The 6,582-nt window shown below is 37.6% G+C and overlaps 1 pseudogene across 1 annotated transcript in view; it reads left to right on the top strand.

Moving 5' to 3' along the window:
• The window catches only part of LOC102870655, a 30,707-nt pseudogene that overhangs the window by 14,913 nt on the left and 9,212 nt on the right, over nucleotides 1–6,582 (top strand). The window contains exons 2-3 of the transcript XR_439016.1: nucleotides 882–1,042; nucleotides 1,665–1,809. The product of XR_439016.1 is annotated as a la-related protein 1B-like (transcript). The remainder of the gene's footprint in view (nucleotides 1–881; nucleotides 1,043–1,664; nucleotides 1,810–6,582) is intronic.

Here is a 6,582-nt window from a genome sequence, read left to right as displayed (position 1 = left end):
TTTTTTTTTTTTGTATCATTAGTAGAAAGGTCAAGCACAGAGGAAGGGCAAATTCCTTATAATGAAAAGAGTTTCAATCTTTCAGGCTTCTTGGAAGTTTTTTAGGGAAACTTATAGGGATCCCCTGACTGTATTTAGAAAACCAGTGATTTAGTCAATGACTTAGAAAGATTAATTTTATAAAATAAATTGAATGGGAATGATTGTATGAAACACAATGTGATTGAAGGATAGTGTGAAACACAATGTATATGAACTCTGTAAGTGAACCAATATAGAATAAAATTTTTTCATTTAAAAAAAAAAAGGTCAATAGAAGAGAAAGACTAGAAAAACAAGAATCCAAATTATTTCAATTTAAAGAGGAGAAAGACCTAAATTTGAGTAATGATATATAGGTGAAAAGAAGAGATAAATTTTAGAAGTAAATTTGACCAAGAGAATTAAATTGCCTGTATGTCTTTAGAATCCATCAAGTCACTGCGTTTACCTTTGTGCCAGACTTTATCCTTCATTTCTGCTTACTCAATTTACGTAATTAGCCTACTTACTCAAAACAAGAAAATAATAATATTCTCAAGTGTTATCGTTAAATAAACAACCAACAAAACTGTCAGTAAACCTCAGCTAAATTAATCTGGAAAAAGAATAAGCTCTTGTGATACCTGCTTCTGTCCACTGTGAGAATCTAAGATCATGCTTTTTATCAACTTTTAAATTTACCTGTGTGTTGAATAACAATTAATATCTAAATCTGTATGTTATTAATTCAGAAAAGTTTGAGATGTCTCCTGTTGTAGAGAAAAAGGTACAACTAGGTTTAAATACATGATTTTAATATTTCAGTTTGAAAGGATTTCTTTCCTCCCTCCTCAAAACAGCAGTTCAAATACTTCACCTTCAGAAGGTACACCACTAATAGGAAGTTATGGATGTACTCCCCAATCATTCCCAAAATTCCAGCATCCATCTCATGAACTTTTGAAGGAAAATGGCTTTACTCAACAAGTTTACCACAAGTATCGTCGAAGATGCCTAAGTGGTAAGATACTCATTATGTACTGTCAAATTTGAATAAACTAAGAGCTCTCCCCCTTCAGTAAGTTTTCATAGGCAGTTAATAACACAGAAGGAGACTGCCTATCTTTCTCTTTTAGAGCAATTGATAGATTCAAACCACATGCCTTTGATATGGCAGTGTAACTCCTTACTGCTAAGCCACCAAAGCTCCCTATTATTTACTTAGTTATGTTTAAAATGAAAATATAGCGCTAAAAAAATTTCCAATTGTAATTTAATGCCAGCATAAGATAATATTTTATTGTAATTACCATAAATAAATATATTTATATATTCTTTTTAAAGTATTTTTATGTCTTACATGTGTTAAATAAAATTTGGCATGTTATGGTTAACAAATATTTAAACTTAATTTTGTAGTCTTAATTAAGTTTGTTGTGCTAAAATGTAACCAGTGAGTCATAAATTAGATTGGCATTTATTTTCTACTTAGAAGAAACCTAAATATATTTGAAGAATTAATGTATTTCCTTTTTATTTTAAATGATATAAAATGTCTATTGTCTTGATTTTAAATAGTAGGCTTAATTTATGTATACAAATATATATGTATATGTTTTATTATTTTAACTTTTTTTTTTTAGAGAGAAAACGCTTGGGAATTGGCCAGTCTCAAGAAATGAATACCCTCTTTCGTTTCTGGTCCTTTTTCCTCAGAGATCACTTCAACAAAAAAATGTATGAGGAATTCAGACAACTTGCTTGGGAAGATGCAAAAGAAAATTACAGGTCAAATATTTTGTAATATTTTTATACTTGGAGGGTTTTTTTTGTTTGTTTGTCTTTTTATTTTTATTATTTTTTTGTGTGTGTACCATCAAATCAGATCTGACTGGTACAGGAGGAGATTATCCCTCCTTCTCCAGCTTCTCCAGCTGAGCATCTGGTGGATTCAAACTGCTCACTTCTGCAATTGCAGTTCAGCTTTTTGCCACTGGGCCACCAGAGCTCGCCAATATACTTGGAGATTTAAAAAAAGTAATAAAAATAAATACCCTGATTTTGGAAGGAGAACCATATAGGGCTATTGTTATATAGAAGATGATCCTAATTTATCAGCCTAAAAAAAGAGAATCATTTATTTATATTTCTGTTTGTTTATAAGGCTTGCTGGGTGGCTATAACTCAGAGCCTCTCATGAGGGTGCATTCACGGTATTAGATGGGTCTAAGGTTTCTGAAGACTTGGCTCAGGCTGAAGGATTCTTCTGCTTCTTGTGGCTGTTGGCAAGAGGCTTCATCTCCTTGCCTTGTGGGCTCCTCTAATAGGGCAGCCAGCTATGGCATGACTTTACTCAGACAAAGTGTTTTGAGTAATTAAATGTTCTCATTATTTGCAAACTTTTAAAGGTTAATGGCTATATCCAACAAGTTGCATCTTGTAGATAAAACAGTTAGACATTATCTTTTTTGTTGTTTTTATTTGCCACCAAGTCGGAACCAACTCATAGCTGATCCTGCATCTTTTCAGAGGCAGGAAATATTTTTTTAAATTAATTTTAATGAACATTTACAGAGATTTTGGATTTCCACTCATTCATTGTTGCATTTTTCTCCCTGCCCCCCCCCCCAGTTCGCTCTTCTCTTTGAAAAGTAACAGAAAAATTCCTTCAAAAATTCCTTCATTGATATACAATGCCGCCGCCCCCCACCCCCTTCCCCACGCTCCATTATGCAACCTTCATTCTGGTCTCTTGTCATAACGATAATACCCAATCATATATCGCTATTAAACTGTTCTCTCCCTCATCTGTTTCAATGTAGTATACATAACTTACCCAATTTTTCTCAGTCTCACCCCAACCCTGATGTCAGTCCCATTCTACAACAGTGGCACTATGCAATATTTGTTCTTTTGTAACTGAGATATTTCACTCAGCATAATGTCCTCCAGGGTCACCCATTTTGAATAATACTGCATATTAACCTTACTGACGATAGAGGCAGTAAATCTTTAGGGAGGAGATTACTTATCGTTCTCCTGTGGAGTAGCTGATGGATTAGAATTGAGTGCCTTTGAGATTGCAGTGCATCTTCTCCCCCCCCCCTTTTTTCTTTTAATTTATTCACTGTTGCACATTTTCTATCCCTTTCCTCCCTCTGCCCCAGCCCACCCCTAGTGCACCCCTTGTCCCAGATTGTTCTCATATGTATAATGCCTAATCATATATTCTTTTTGGGTAATTCTTCCCCTCATCTGTTCTAATGCTGTATTCATTATCACTCTTTTCCCATTCTCCTCAAGGTTAGCCATAGTTTGTTCTGATCCACAGAGTCAAATGCCTTTATAGTAAATGAAACACAGATATTCCCTGGTACTCCTTGTTTTCTGCCAAGATCATCTGACATTGACAATAATGTCTCTACTACGTGCCACGACTTCTTCTAAACCAGTTTGTATTTCTGGTAGTTTTCTGTCAGTGTATTGTTCCAGTCATTTATTTTCTTCAGCAGGATTTTGCTTGCTTATGATATTAGTGATGTTGTTATTGTTGTTGTTTGCCTTTGAGTCGAGCATGACTCATAATGACCCCATGAACAAAAGGCCTGCAGCCCCTCTGCAACTATCGACATTTATCTAAGTTCATAGAGTTTCCAGAGGCATGTTAGTTAGGAAGTGGATGCCACTCCTGCTTCCAAACCTGTCATAGTATGTTATTGGATATTAGTGATATGTATTGTTCAGTAATTTCTACACTCTGTTGGGAATGGGAATGAATAATGAATCTCTTTCAGCCAGTTGGCCAGGTAGTTGTTCTCCAAATTTCTTATTACAACCTGATGAGCACGTCCAGGGAAGCATCTGTTTATTAAAATATGTCAATTGGTATTCCATCACTTGTGCTCATGTAAAACCTATACTCAGACCAACAAGTAGTCCTTAGAACAGAGCAAGGAAACAGTTCATGGTTCAAAATCAGGAAAGGATTGCATCAGGGATGCATCCTGTCTCCACACCTTTTCAGTGTGTAAGCAGAACAGATCATTCAGGAGGCCGGGCTTTCTGAGGAGGAATGTGGCATCAGGATTGGAAGACTCATTAAAAACCTACATTATTCAGAAGACACAACCATGCTTGCTAAAACCTGAAGGAGAACCTGAAGCGCTTGCTGCAGAAGGTCAAGCACTGTAGTCTTCAAGATGGATTGAAGCTCAACATCAAGAAGACAAAGATTCTCACCACTGGGCTAATAGGCAGCACCATGATGGGTGGAGAAGAGATGGAGGTTATTAACAGTAACAGCTTGCTCGGCTCCACAATCAGCATTATTAATACTAGCAGATAGAAAATCATAAGATGAATTGCATTAGGTAAATCTGCTGTCAAGGACCTTTCTAGAGTACTGAGAAGCAACTATGTCAGTCTAGAGACTAAGGTGTGCTTGATCCAGGTCATGGTCTTCACAGTTACTTGCTATGCATCAGAAAGCTGGACAACGGACAGTGACTGAGGATGACAGAGTAAAAATCTATGCTTTTTGAGTTAAGGAGTTGGAGAGAGTCTTGAACATACCATGGACCACTTTGAAAACAAATAGGTCTATCTTAGACATGGTGAAACTAAGTATTTCCTTGGAGGTTAGTATTTTGAAGCTCCATTTCCCATACTTTGGTCATGTAGCCAGGAGGTCCTTGGAGAAGGTCATAATACTGCAAGGATAGAGGGACAGCACAGGAGAGGAAGACCCTGGATGAGGTGGATTGATATAGTAAATGGGGTAATGGGAGTAGGTGTGTCAGAATCAGTGAGACTGGCTCAGGACAGGGAAGGCTTTAGAGCTGTTGTATATAGGGCCAACTTCAACTATGAGTTGAAGGCAGCTCAACAGCACATGACAACAACAACAACAACATTGGTTTACTTGCAGAGTTCGTATACATTGTGTTTCACACTAGTCTTCATTCGTGTTGTGTTTCTTGCAATCATTCCCATGCATTATGTTTTATAAAATCAAACACCATTGGACCTTGCCCATCATTACCCAATCTTTTCTGGTCTCTGCAGGATCCTTCCCACTTCCTTCACTGCCTCCCTCTACCCACCAAACTCTGCAACCCTGTGGGTTTTTTCCTTTCCCATCCTCACCCCTCTTCTTCCGCCCATCACCCCTTTGGATCCCCATACATGTTTTACTAGTTATCCTTCTATTTTTACAATAATGATCTTATGTAGCATATGTCCTTATGAAACTTAGTTCACTCAGCATAATGCTGTCCAGTCTCTCCCAACTTATGCAGTATTTTTTTTAAATCGCTGCTCCTAAATGCTGTGTGAATGTACCACAATTTCTCGATCCATTCAGTTGTAGTTGGATATTTGTTTTGGGCTGTTTGTATGTTCCTGTGCTAGTGAATTATGCCGTTATGAACATTGGTATACAGAGATCTCAGTTTGTATCTCAGTTCTAATTTCCTTGGAGTATATTCCTAGTAGTAGAATAGCTGGGTCATAGAGAGTTTCTTTGTTCAACTTTTTGAGGAAACATCTAACTGCTTTCCAGAGTGGTTGTACCATTTTACAATCCCACCCACAGTGTATGAGATTTCCCAATTCTCCACATCCTATCCAAAATTTATTGCTTGCTGCCCTGCTAAACTTTGCTACGTATATCTCATTGGGTTTTGGTTTGCATCTCTCTTATTGCCAGTGATTTTGAGCATTTCTTCATGTGACTGTTGGTCATCTGAATGTCTTTCTATGTGAAGCCTTTCCATGTCTTTTGCCAGTTTTGTAATAGGGTTATCAGTCTTTTTTTTTTTCTGGAGGCCCAGGAGTATTCTGTAAATTTCAGACCCTTGTCTGAAATGCTATTGTTGCTGTTATGTGGCATTGAGTTGCCTATGACTCATAGCAACCCTGTGCCCAACAGCTCTGAATCCTGCCCTATTCTGAGCCAGTCTTATTTATCTCTGACATATATACCCACATTGCACTAGTTATTGTATCATTCCGTCTCATCCAGGGTCTTTGCTCTCCTGCTCTGCCCCTCCCCCCTTCCGAGCATGATGTCCTTCTCAAAGGATCAATGCCTCCTGGCCACCTGCCCAGAGTATGAGATGAGCTTCAAAATCCTAGCCTCCAACGAAAAACTTGATTTCACCCTCTCCAAGACAGACCTGTTTGTTTTCTTGGTAGTTCATGGTATGTTCAATACTCTTATCCAGCACCACAATTCAAAGGCATCAATTCTTCTGTCATCCTTAATCATTGTCCAGCTTTGTTCAACTTTTTGAGGAAACATCTAACTGCTTTAATCATTGCCCAGCTCTCTGATGCATGTAAAGACCATGACTTGGATCAAGAGCATCTTAGTCTCTAGATTGACATCATTGCTCTTCAGGACTCTGGAGAGGTCCCTGACAGCAGATTTACCTAATTGCAATTCGTCTTTTTTTTTTTTATTAAATTTTATTAGTTTCAATGAACATTCACAGGGATTCTGGGCTTTCACTCCCCCATTGCCGCACCACTCTCTCCACCCTCCTCCCCAGTTTGTTCTTC

This window comes from Elephantulus edwardii, unplaced genomic scaffold (genome assembly GCF_000299155.1).
Source record: "Elephantulus edwardii isolate Elephantulus edwardi_28Jun2011 unplaced genomic scaffold, EleEdw1.0 scaffold00311, whole genome shotgun sequence".
Classification (NCBI taxonomy): Eukaryota; Metazoa; Chordata; class Mammalia; order Macroscelidea; family Macroscelididae; genus Elephantulus; species Elephantulus edwardii.
This window is presented reverse-complemented; position numbering and strand designations above follow the sequence as displayed.